The sequence below is a fragment of the Mus pahari genome, chromosome 21 (assembly GCF_900095145.1).
Source record: "Mus pahari chromosome 21, PAHARI_EIJ_v1.1, whole genome shotgun sequence".
Taxonomy (NCBI): Eukaryota; Metazoa; Chordata; class Mammalia; order Rodentia; family Muridae; genus Mus; species Mus pahari.
The window spans coordinates 48,923,717-48,937,101 of record NC_034610.1 but is presented as its reverse complement, the minus strand read 5'-3'; the positions used below and the strand labels follow the sequence as shown (position 1 = coordinate 48,937,101).

At 39.2% G+C, this 13,385-nt stretch overlaps 1 protein-coding gene across 1 annotated transcript in view; it reads right to left on the bottom strand.

Annotated features, from left to right (window-relative positions):
* Samd3 (sterile alpha motif domain containing 3) overlaps positions 1-2,888 on the bottom strand; it is a 25,354-nt gene extending 22,466 nt beyond the window's left edge. Inside the window, exon 1 of the mRNA XM_029533164.1 lies at positions 2,812-2,888. The gene's annotated coding sequence lies outside the window, so the exon portion shown is untranslated. The remainder of the gene's footprint in view (positions 1-2,811) is intronic.
* Between the last annotated feature and the right edge of the window lie 10,497 nt (positions 2,889-13,385).

The following is a 13,385-nucleotide window of genomic DNA, read 5'->3' as shown; positions in this document are numbered from 1 at the left end:
TTCCTTCCTTCCTTCCTTCCTTCCTTCCTTCCTTCCTTCCTTCCTTCCTTCCTTCCTCTCTGATTATTAGTCTTTGATTAGATTTTTAAACAGCCAGCTTTCTCCTCTGCTAAACTCCTTTCAATACATGGCTTTAAAAAAAAATCATGTTTCTACAATGCAACACGTAAAAGTTGCTAATAAATCAAATTGTTGCTTTAAAGGTAGATTTTAGCCTGTTTCTTAGTCTCATTTCTTCACCTTCTCCTACTTGATTTCCGCAGGCATCCCTCAGCTTAAATAGCAGACAGCCCGCGCATACAATGGTACCCAGTGCTGTACCATTAACACCCAGGTTTCTTCACAAAGAACAGAAAGGTGTGAAATCATCAGGAAGTGGTTGACATTTACAGAGGGGTGGGCAGGGGAGAAAGGGAGGAAGGATCCGATGAAAATCTGACTGAGAGACTTAAGTAAACCATGACGGCTTAACCCTTACTGCTCCCAGCTAGGAGAGGGATGACCCACTGTCCTCACAGCTCTGGGTGCACAGCAAACTCTTTTCTCAGGGGAAACTAGCCTCATGGGCCATTCTCCTGTCGTTCCAATGTTACTCCTACAAACTGGAGTATGCTCTCAAACAGTACCAAACACTGCTGTAATACATCTACCTATCTATCTATCTATCTATCTATCTATCTATCTATCTATCTATCTATAGCTTTACCGGTTATAACATATATGTATATACACATATATGTATATATACATATGTATAATATAACATACATATGCATATTTATACATGTATATGTATGTATATCTGCATATATATGCAGATATAGAGATATGAGTACACGTACACATGTGTAAACATATATGTTTACATATCTATATCTATGTATTTAGTTGTGCAGGTTAAATTAGGACATTCCTGAAGATGTTAATGTTGTCTAAGTGAAAGAAGCAAACATAGACTTTGCACGGATCACTCTTAATTACCCCACAAACTTTGCACCAACAGCCCATTCTACCATCTTCCATAAATTCGCAATTTCCTCGAGGAAGCTTTTTTTCTGTATTTATAATTCAACCCAGGAGACTGCTAAGGAGTTGATAGAAACAAAGTCAAAAGCAGTCTTAAATTATTTTAACCTCTCAATATGATTTTCAATGTTGACTTTTATTTCAGAGATTTATCATTTTGCTGTATGATACCAGCTGTTTTGTAAAGACAAAGTGAGAAGATCCTCTTGGTGGAATTGGAATATAGATGTGTGTGTGTGTGTGTGTGTGTGTGTGTGTGTGTGAACATCTTTGCAGTTTTTCATTTTGTGTTTTTAAGTAAATTATAGTTACCAACATCAGAAAAATAATCCCCAGTAGGAAGAAAAAAAGATGTACCCAACATTCTAGAAAACCTGACAATAACAGCCTTCAATAGCGGATTCCTGGAAAACAAGAAACTTCAAAGCAATGGGCCACATACTCCTGAGTATCCACAAACACCGACTGGAAAAACTGAAAACAAGGGTTAAATACAGAGGAACACCTTTCGAATTTCAACAGTGGATTTAATTTGCTTCAACAAACAGTAGCCACAAAGCTCCTCCCCAGGCTAAGCAGCAATTGCGGGGTGTGAAAAGTCATTATTTGCAAGACTCTGGTGTAAATTAAAAATCACACCTTTCTGTCACACTTCTGGCTTCCTTGTGAAGAGTAAGAGTTAGAAAAAAAATTGAAAAGTAAGAGAGAGAGAGAGAGAGAGAGAGAGAGAGAGAGAGAGAGAGAGAGAGGACACATCTTAAACACCAAGGTTAGACAATATGCAGAGTAGGAAGATCTGCCTTGCAGTCAGCCACTGAGAGAAGAAAGGAAACCAGAAAGATAAATAGCAGTTGGAAGCACAGATTCTTTTTTTAGTTGAGGAAGGCTTTCTCCAATTTGCCTCTGGTAAAAACACAATAATTATCCGATAATGAACTTGGACAAACCTAAGAAAATCAAAACTGGTAGTTTTTTACTCTACACTTTCTGAATATTAAATAAAACACTGTTGCTGCCTAGCCAGTTTAGCATTATCACAAAGGAAAAAGCTCCTCCCTCCATAAGAAAAATACATATTTCAAGCAGCTTCTCGTTGAGTTTCTGTAACCTTGAAAATATGTCCAAACACTTTGCACAATAGCAAGAAAATAGCAAAGAAGAATTAATACCATGTGTGAGCACACCAGCCAACAACTCTAAGTGGATTACGTTTTGCTTCCATGAAATAAATCTGTATTAAATATTAAAGAGGTGGGTCCATCTAATTAAAGCCACACAGAGAAAAGACTTGAGGTAAAGCACCTTACGTAGGAGGGAATTTTATTTAATAAATTTGTTAAACTCCAAGGGAGATAATAGGGAAGACTGCTGTGCACATGATTTAGAATTTCTAATATAACACAAAAGTATTAACCACAAAGGAACAGTTATTTATAATTTAATAAAATATTAAAAGATTTTCTCCCTCTCTCTCTCTCTCTCTCTCTCACACATTCTGTTTCCACTTTTTACTTCCCTGACGTTTTGTTTTTTTTTTTTTTGGTTTTTGGAGACAAGGTTTCTCTGTATAGCCCTGGCTGTCCTGAACTCACTTTGTAGACCAGGCTGGCCTCGAACTCAGAAATCCGCCTGCCTCTGCCTCCCAAGTGCTGGGATTAAAGGCGTGCGCCACCACGCCCGGCTTTCCCTGCCGTTTAAAAGCAGACAAGATTCCTATGACCTCTGCTGACAGCACGTGAGCTCACCTGGTCCAGTCCCTCATCCCAACAGACAGAGAGCTTCTACCTTTATAGACAGCACAAGCCAGGGAACAGAAGTATCCCAGGCCACAGCTGTCACTTGGTCCAGTGTCTCGGCCGCCGTGTAGAGTTAGCAGTCTTAGTGGCATCTGAGGTGATAACATTGTGGTATTCAGTGGGCATCAGCGTTGTGTCTACTCTGACCCGTCATTCATCCCACCCATCACTAGACAGGATGGATGCAAACTGGAATAATCAAGTAGAATTCCTTGCTTACTTTAGTTACCAAGATGTTTGCTGCAGTTAGCCCAGGTCTGGGTAAGTGGGTGTACAAACATCTGCAGCCTTACCAGAAAAAAATAAATAAATAAAATAAAGACACATGTGTTACCAGATAAGCAGAGCAAGACAGAGACCATCAGGGAAACCATCTTGAGCAGGAATGTGGTGACAGATGTAGTTTAAACAGCGGAGGGACTGAGGAAGGTGGGATCCCTGCAAGTAAGTGGGTGCTGCTGCTGAAATGGGAACCACATGGCAGACAGTAGTGTTTGAAGCTCTGAACTGAGTTTGTAGCTGGGCTGAAGCACAAGAGCGCTATTGATTGATTGGGTGTTCCATGCTTTCAAAGGGTTACTTAGGCAGCAAGAAAGGATTCTTTCTTGAAGTAAATGTTGCATGAGATTAATAATAATAGTAATAATAGTAATAATAATAATAATAATAACTGCGTGTATGTGTATACATATTAGTAAAAATATGTATCTTTTTTATGTAATCACATTTTAAAAGTATGTAAGAGCTGGGATTTTACCAGGCACTGATATAAGCATCAAGTTTCTTTCATCTTTTGAAAGCTCAGATTTTGTTTTAAATACTTAAAACTCTTCTTGGGAATAACATTCCAGGTTTTGTTTTTTTTTTTTTTCCCATTATTTTTTGCCAGAAAAACATCAGCGACTACAAAGCTGTCAGATCCCACATAAGACACCTGCACTCAGTGAGGCCTAGGAACTGGCTGATTTTGGACACCTAAGACTCCGCGGTTGAAGGGGTTGGTGAGATTGGCAAGCAGAAGCTCACTTGTGTAGTCTACCCAAGATGCTGGGCTAAATTTTCAGCATGCCCACCCCAAAGTTTACAGTGCATAAACTGTATGATTACAAATTACGATTGTCTTGATTTTGTAAACTACTACATCTTCGATCTTTTGCTCCAGCAGTTTATCTCAGAGGGATCCATAATCCACCACTCCAGTGAAACCGGGGAGGAGGAGAAAGAGTGAACACAACAGTAGTTACTGAATTCTACATTTTTATTATTGTGTGTGCACCGTGGGAGCAACGGGGAATGAGCACATGCCGCAGTGTGCTGCGGAGGTCACAGAATGACTTTGTTCACATTTACTTGGATTCAGGATTGATCTCACATTGGTGGCCTTATCTTTAACTATTATATTCTTATATTTGCTGAGAAGCAGTCTGAGGATTTTAATTAAAATAGTGAGTTAGAGCTGCCATGTACAGAGTTGCCAGTCTTTCTTATTCCCATGAGTCCAGTATTTCAAGGACACCTGGGTCACTTGTCCTCTTAATCAAACTTGTTTCATGCCTGCTTCTGGTCACTTTATGGTCAGAACTTAGGAATCAGGGATCTCCAAAGAAATCTACCTAGCTCTTGCCAGAGAGGATTACTTCAAACTGCTGTTATAACTGTCAATTCTTGCAGAATTCATTTATAAATTCCAAATAAAATTAATGTTTTAATTTCTAGGATTCTAGTATACATTAAAAAAAAAAGAAGTGGTCCTCCCCCCACACCCTCTCCCCCTGCACCCCCACCCCCCTGAGCTGATCCTATGCCACAGGACCCAGAGCTGAACCTGTGCCACAGCTCTCTATACCCAAATACTGCTGGGAGAGAGCTGGTTTCCCAGGAATGCTGACACACCTGTGAGCCCAGGTAAGACCACTACTTCTGCTAAAATTCCTGGCCCAAGAGGGACCCTCCCAGAACCATCATGACAGAATAACTAGGGAAGAGCCAGGGACAGGATACTTCTGGTTTCTGTCTGAACTCCAGTGCTTACCCTGTGCCACAGTTCTCCATACACCAATACCTCCTTGAGAGTACTGGTCTCCCAGGAGTACTGACACAAAAGCTTACAGGAAAGAAAAAGCAGCAGTCACAGACAGCAAGAGCAGCTAACACCAGAAAGAGCCTGATGGCAAGAGGCAAGGGCAAGAACATAAACAACAGAAACCAAGATTACTGCATCATTGGAACCCAGTTCTCCTACCACAGCAAGCCCTAGATACCCCTACACACCAGAAAGGCAAAACTATGATTTAAAACCACACTTTACAATGATGATACAGGACTTTAAGAAGGACATAATACAGGAGAATTTAGCTAAACAGGTAGAAGAAGCCCTTAAAGAGGAAAAAAAAATCCCTTAAAGAATTACAGGAAAACACAACCAAACAGGTGAACAAATTGAAAAAAAAAAAAAAAAACTTCCAGGATCTAAAGCTAGAAATAGAAACAATAAAGAAATCCCAAAGGGATTAAAGATGGTTGTGCCTCACCATGTGGCTGTTGGGAATTGAACTCAGGACCTTTGGAATAGCAGTCAGTGTTCTTATCCACTGAGTCAATTCTCTAGCCCTGGAGTAGCCATACTAATATCGAATGAAATGTATTTTTAACCAAAAGTTATCAAAAAAGATAAGGAAGGACACTTCATACTCATCAAAGGTAAAATCTATCATGATGAACTCTCAGTTCTGAATATCTATGGTTCAAATGAAAGGAAGGCTCCCACATTCATAAAAGAAATTTTATTAAAGCCCAAAGCACACATTTTATCTCACATAACAATAGTGGGAAACTTCAACACCCGACTCTCAGCAATGGAAAGATCATGGAAACAGAAACTAAACAGAGACACAGTAAAACAATAGAAGTTATGGATCAAATGGATTTAACAAATATCTGGAGAACATTTTATCCTAAAACAAAAGGACATACCTTCTTCTCAGCACCCCATGGTAACTTCTCCAAAATTGATCATATAATTGGTCACAAAACAGGCCTCAACAGATACAAGAAGATTGAAATAACCCCATGCATTCTATTACATCACCAAGAACTAGGTCTTGTCTTTAATAACAACATAAATAATAAAAAGCCCACATACACATGGAAGCTGAACAATGCCCTAATCAATGATAACTTGGTCAAGGAANAAATAAAGAAATTAAAGACTTTTTAGAATTTAATGAAAATAAAGGCATAACATACCCAAACTTATGGGACACAGTGAAAGCAGTGCTAAGAGAAAAACTCAAAACTCTGAGTGCCTCCAAAAAGGAAAGTGGAGAGAGCATACACTAGCAGCTTAATAGCATACCTGAAAGCTCTAGAACAAAAAGAAGCAAATTCACCCAAGAGGAGTAGATGGCAGGGAATAATCAATCTCAGGGCTTAAGTCAACCAAATAGAAACAAACAAACAAAAGAACTATACAAAGAATCAACAAAACCAGNAGCTGGTTCTTTGAGAAAATCAACAAGACAGATAAATCCTTAGCTAGACTAACTAGAGGGCACAGAGACAGTATCCAAATCAACCAAATGAGAAATGGAAAAGGAGATACAACAACAGAAACTGAGGAAATTCAAAAAGTTATTGGATCCTACTACAAAAGCCTATAGTTAAGAAAACTAGAAAATCTGGATGAAATTGACAATTTTCTAAACAGATACCAGATACCAAAGTTAAGTCAGGATCACATAAACCATCCAAACAGTCCCATAACCACTAAAGAAATAGAAGCACTCATTAAAAGTCTCCCCATTCTATCAGACCTTCAAGGAAGTCCTAATACCAATACTTTACAAACTATTCCACAAAATAGAAGCATAAGGAACACTAATCCATTCTATGAAGCCACAGTTACACTGATACCAAAACCATACAAAGACCTAACAAAGAAAGAGAACTTCAGACCAATTTCCCTTATGAATATTCATGCAAAAATACTCAATTAAATTCTCCCAAACTGAACTCAAGAACTCATCAAAACTATCATTCACCAGGATCAAGCAGGCTTCATCCCAGGGATGCGGGGATGGTTCAATATAGGGAAATCCATCAATGTAATCTTCTACTTAAACAAACTCAAAGAAGAAAAAACACATGATCATCTCAGAAGATTCTGGAAAATCATTTGACAAAATTCAACATCCCTTCATGTTAAAATTCTGGGAAATATCAGGAATCTAAGGACCCTACCAAAATATAGTAAAAGCAATATACAATAAGGCAGCAGCCAACATCAAACTAAATGGAGAGGAAATTGAAGTAATCCCACTAAAATCAGGGATTAGAAAAGGCTGCCTTCTCCCTTTCTGTTCAACATAGTACTTGAAGTTCTAGCTATAACATTTAGACAACAAAAGGAGGTCAAAGGGATACAAATTGGAAAGGAAGAAGTCAAAATATCACTATTTGCAGATGATATGACAGTATATATATAAGTGACCCCAAAAATTCCACCAGAAAATTCCTAAACCTGATAAACAACTTCAGCAAAGTGGCTGGATATAAAATTAACTCAAACAAATCAGTAGCTTTCTGTCTTAGTCAGGGTTTCTATTCCTGCACAAACATCATGACCAAGAAGCAGTTGGGGAGGAAAGGGTTTATTCGGCTTACATTTTCCACATTGCTGTTCATCACTGAAAGAAGTCAGGACTGGAACTCAAGCAGGTCAGGGAGCAGGAGCTGATGTAGAAGCCATGGAGGGATGTTCTTTACTGGTTTGCTTCCCCTGGCTTGCTCAGCCTGCTCTCGTATAGATTCCAGGACTACCAGTCCAGAGATGGTCCCACCTACAAGGGGCCTCTCCCCCTTGAATACTAATTGTGAAAAATGCCCCACAGCTGGATCTCATGGGGGCATTTCACCATCTAAAGCTCCTTTCTCTGTGATAATTTCAGCTTTGTCAAGTTGACACAAAACTAACCAGTACACTTTCCTATACTCAAAGGATAAATGGGCTGAAAAAGAAATTAGAGAAATGACACACTTCACAATAGTCACAAGCAATATAAAATATGTTGGTGTGACTCTAACCAAACAAGTGAAAGATCCGTACAACGAGAAATTAAAGTCTCTGAAGAAAGAAATTGAAGAAGACCTCAAAAGATGGAAATATCTCCCATTCTTGTGGATTGGCGGGATTAATATAGTAAAATTGTCCATCTTGCCAAAAGCTACAGATTCAATGCAGTCCCCATCAAAATCCAACTCAATTCTTCATAGAGTTAGAAAGAGCAATTCTCAAATTCATTTGGAATAACAAAAAACCCAGGATAGTGAAAACAATCCTCAACAATCAAAGAATTTCTGGGGGAATCACNNTCCCTGACCTCAAGCTGTNCTATAGAGCAACAGTGATAAAAAAAAAAAAAAAAAAAAAAAACCCTGCATGGTATGGGTAGTGGCAGGCAGGTAGATCAATGGAATAGAATTGAAGACCCAGAAATGAACCCATATACCTATGGTCACTTGATATTTGACAAAGCAGCTAAAACCATCCAGTGGAAAAAAGACAGAATTTTCAATAAATGGTGCTGGTTCAACTGAATATCAACATGTAGTAAAATGCAAATCGATTCATTCTTATCTCCCTGTACAAAGCTCAAGTCCAAGTGGATCAAGGACTTCCATATACAATGAGATACACTGAATCTAATAGAAGAAAAATTGGGGAAAAGCTTCGAACACATGGGCACAGGGGAAAAGTTCCTGAACAGAAAACTTATGCTCTGAGATTAAGAATCAGCAGATGGGACCTCATAAAATTGCAAAGCTTTTGTAAGGCAAAGGACACTGTAAATAGGACAAAACTGTAACCAACAGCTTGGGAAAAGCTTTTTACCAACCCTACATCCAATACTAGGTTGATATCCAAGATATACTATGAATATACAATTTATGAACTAAAATTTAAATCTAAAATATATCATGTCCTTTGAAATAAAAATAGTTAATTTTTGTTCTGTTTGAGAGTAAGTGCAGTTCAGGTCCAGAGTGAATCCTGACTTGTTAGGGAAGTAGAGATTGGTAGAGCTTTTCTGTCATGTTATTTCTATTTTATGAGTGAAAAATCCTGAAACTTTCAGAAAACATTCATGTAAATTCTGTAGCTTATGAAAGGATATTTGTCTTTGAATTCTAATTAATTTAAAAGGCTTTCAATATTCCCCCCCCAAATTTTCAAAATATTTCCACTCTGTGACACTCAGTTAACATTATATAACATTATATAAACAAAAATGGACACGGTGCTGTGTGCCATAGCCCATGTGAATTAGCCCACAAATGGAATAGTATGTACATCTCAAGTACTTTGGAAAAGCGTAACCTGGAAAAGCCGCCAATGACAATCCATCTGAAATAACATGACCCAATCTTATGACAAGAATAAAGTAAAAGTGTGACATCACCCTGAACTCGACTACTCTCGTCCTGGAATAGGCTCCTCCCATCAGATTGTTTACTCTGAGGTACCAAGCTCCATGCCCCAGGACAGAGGAACTTAGAGCAGTGGTTCTCAACCTATGGGTCTCGACCCCCTTTGGAGGTTGCCCAACCTTTTCATAGAGATTTTCCAAGACCATCAAAACCCACAAATACTAATATTATGATATTGAGGTGTCAGGATGCTATTGATCCACAGTGTTTTCCTTACTGAACCAAGAACTTTATTTTGAAATATGTATTTTCTACCTCACTCCATATGAGTCAGCCGGGGGCTCTTCACGAAAATATTGAATCCCAGGTGCTTTCCCCAAGTAGTCTAGCTCCATTGGATTGGGGTAAGACCTGTAAATGTCCTTAGAGTTTTATAAACCTAGATATGCAATATGTACATAGGAACCAGATTATCACCGTTTTAACCCTTGGAAATAAATCCACATCTCATGGCAAGCATCATTGCCCATTGTTAAAACTTGACCTTCACGAACACTGCTGTCTGACAGCAGCTCTGAATTTCCAGCCTTTGATGACAAAGTTTTATGCCTTCTGTTCCTATAAAGTTTAACTTTAAGTAAAAATTGTTTTGACAGTTTTACTCATGTGTGTACTTGTTTTTTTTGGTTTTTTTTTTTTTTTTCTTTTTGTTTTTTTGACTCACTTGGTTAAATCGTGATTGCTTGCAAAAAGAGGTGTTTCTTTCCCGGAACATGGGCAACTGTCCAGTGACTACACTGCTTAAAGCAATAACCCTTTTCTCCAGCACCCACTAATAATAATAAGGTCAGGATCTCACGAGCCCCTCCCGCACACATGATGAAACAGAGAGAGGACCAATTTTGTGCAGGTCTTGTGTGAGCAAACGTAACTGCAGTGAATTCATGAATTGAACTTGACTATTCTAGTTCAACGCAATTCGAATCATATGTCTATCATTGTGTAGTTAGCCCACCCCCTTCTTTCTCTCTCTGTCTTCTTCCTGTTTGAAAGAGTTCCTGCCTTAGTCATTGTTAACGTTTCTGTGAAGAGACACCATGATCAAGGTAACTCTTATTAATAAAATAAAACCCCACATACATTTCACTGGGGCCTTGCTTATAGTTTCAGAGGATTAGCCCATTACTGTCATGACAGGGTGCATGGTGCACGTATGCAAGCCCTGGAGCAGTAGTTGTGAATTACACTCTGATCCATAGGCAGAAGGAGCCTTGAATGGGTTTTTGAAACCGAGAAACTCACCCAATAGTGACTGACACACTTCTTCCAGCAAAGCCATGAATCTTAATCCTTTAAACCCTTTCAAATGGTGCTACTCCCTGGTGACTAAACATTCAAATATATGAACCTATGAGGGCCATTATTATTTAAATTACCACATTATATCCCAAACTATATAGTCTTTATGTTCTGAACCTTCCACCTCCACCTTCCCAGTGGTGTGCTTATAGATATATACCACTATGTATGGCTTCTGTGGTGCTGGGAATTGGTCCCAAGGCTTCATGACTGCTAGACACTCTACCAACTGAACTATGTATGCGCCCATCCCTAGCTTACTCTACTTACAATAATTTCTTCAAGCTTTATCTACGCTGTCAACTATAATAGAATCTCCCTTTTTTTGTTGTTTTTTCAAGGAGTATCTAATAGCCAGTCACAAAGATTCACCACATTTTGGCTGTTACTTAGGCAAGACACAATCGGGTTGGGCCCCCTCTTTATGTATAATGCTGCTACAGACATGCTAAGCATGTATGAGTTCAAGCTTAAGCTTTGGTAATCTGATTTTATGTGTATTTTAGTTTCCGTTTTTGAAGCAGTATCTCCCTGGTTAGCTCAGGCAATCCTGGATCTCACTGTGCAACACAGGCTAGCCTGGAATTCGCAGCAATCCTACTTTATCTTTTGAGTACAGGGATTAAAGTCTGAGCCAGTATAACCGGCTTCAAAATCTGAATTTAACGCTCCAGAACTCAGAATACTCACTGGCACATTTCATTTCCTGGTGTATCATCAGCATAAGAGAAGCCCTGCAGATGATCTGGTAAAATTCCTCTCACTTCCTAGACGAAGAAATAATTTCAGGAGTGCCAAGTGTCTCTACACATAACTAGTGAAATAAAAACATGCTTCAAAAATCTTTGAGTGTGGACTCAGGGTGTGTGTATGCCTGTACATATGTGTTGTGCTCAGGTATGCACGCATTCACTTTGACACACATGTGTGGAGACTAGAGGTTGACTTGAATGCCCTTCTCTTTCACGTTCTGCCTTATTTATTTATCTATCTACTTTTTAATTTGTTTATGAGGTGGGATCTGGCACTGAAGTCTGGACTTGCTGGCTAATAAGGCATCTACCTGTCTCTACAGCTGAGATTATAGGTGTTTACTACTAACACCAACTTTCATGTGGCTACAGGGCACTGAACTCAGGACTCATGATGGGGTAGTGAATTCTTAACCCACTGAGCCAAAGATAAACTTTTACTGGGTTGGTAAAGCAAATAAAATGAGATATTTTAATGATAATATCCAATGTAATGAAAATGTATCCAGTGTAATGAAAGTCAGAAATGCTAATAGGATGATGACCATGTAATTCATCTTTGTGTCTGTGTGCTAAGCTCTTCAATACACTGTGGGCTGGCAAAGAATCTGCTGTGTCTGTTGTTATTCCAATGAAACACTGACAAATATCTACTTAAGGGAAGAAGGTTTTTTTGTTTGTTTGCATTTATTTATTTATTTATTTGGCTTTTACTTCCAGGTCACAGTTTAGAATTAAGAGTAGTTAGGACAGAAACTCAAACAGGTATCGGAAGTAGAAACCACAGAAGAATGCTTTTCCACTTACTGGTTCACTGGCTAACACTATCGACTTTCTTATATACCCTAGGTTCAGCTGCCTAAGGATGGTACTACCCACAGTGGGTTTGGCCCTTCCACATCAATCATCAATCAAGATAATCTCTTACGGATGAAGGCGATTTTTAAATTGAGGCTCACCTCTTCTGAGATGACTCTAGGTTGCATCAAATTGACAATAAAAACTACCCAGGATTTTTGCTGAGTTAACATTTCAAGCAGAGACACATGCTGAGTCATGGAGCTCTGAAGAAGATTCTATTCATGTCCTGTGTCCTGGACCAGATACAACCCAGTTAACCAGGTAAAAGTGTGAGGAATCCTCCTTACCTGCTTTCTTGTTACTCTGTACCTACAATGTTATGCATACCCTGGGAGGGGTCACTCTGTAGAAATTCCCTGCTTATAGGGGGTTGGGTGGGAAAGGGGAGAAGTTAATCAAGGAGAGTCTGAGGTCAGGTAGGCCACCCTGGGCAACTCCAATCTGAGGCCACTTTTGAGAACTGGAGTCCTTCTTATACCTGCCATTGCAGCTTCTTCCTATAATTTAAACAGTTATGTTCTAATTTTTTTTCTGTGTATTCCATAATAAGACCAACTTTGAAAAGCACAGCTCTAGGCTGGAAAATGGAGCTTAGGAAAACAGAAGGGAGGGGCACAAGTTAACACACCTCTAGCTGCATGTCAATTTCCAGGGAATCAAAAAAAAAAAGGACAGGTACCATTCCAGCTGCTAAGTGAGTCACAAGCACTAGTGCTGCGGACCGGCCTCAGCTGGGCCCTCGATCTGTAGGAGAACTCAGGGTCTAGTTACAGGTGGGCAGGAATCAGTGAAAAGGATGACAAACAGACAGGGACACAATGGAATGTTGTTGTACCTGAATGTAATTTTTCCAAGCAAGCACCAGATTTATAATACAGAAGAAAAGCAAGAAAGCTAGGTGAATGCATCCGCCAAGGTGATGCATAATGGTTCTTTATACAAAACAAAGAAAGTGCATACATAAAAAGCTAGGGGGAGCCAGGCAGTGTTTACAATTGAGATAGGAACAGCCCTTATCTAAGATCAGCTAAACACAGGAGCCAGGTGAGTGGTCTGATGCAATGCTAGTCTATTGTTAAACCCACCACCAGGAGTCCCTTAGTAAAGACCTGGGCCTTGTGAAAAACATGCACCAAGGGAATTCCCTTCTTCTAACCCTTTCAGG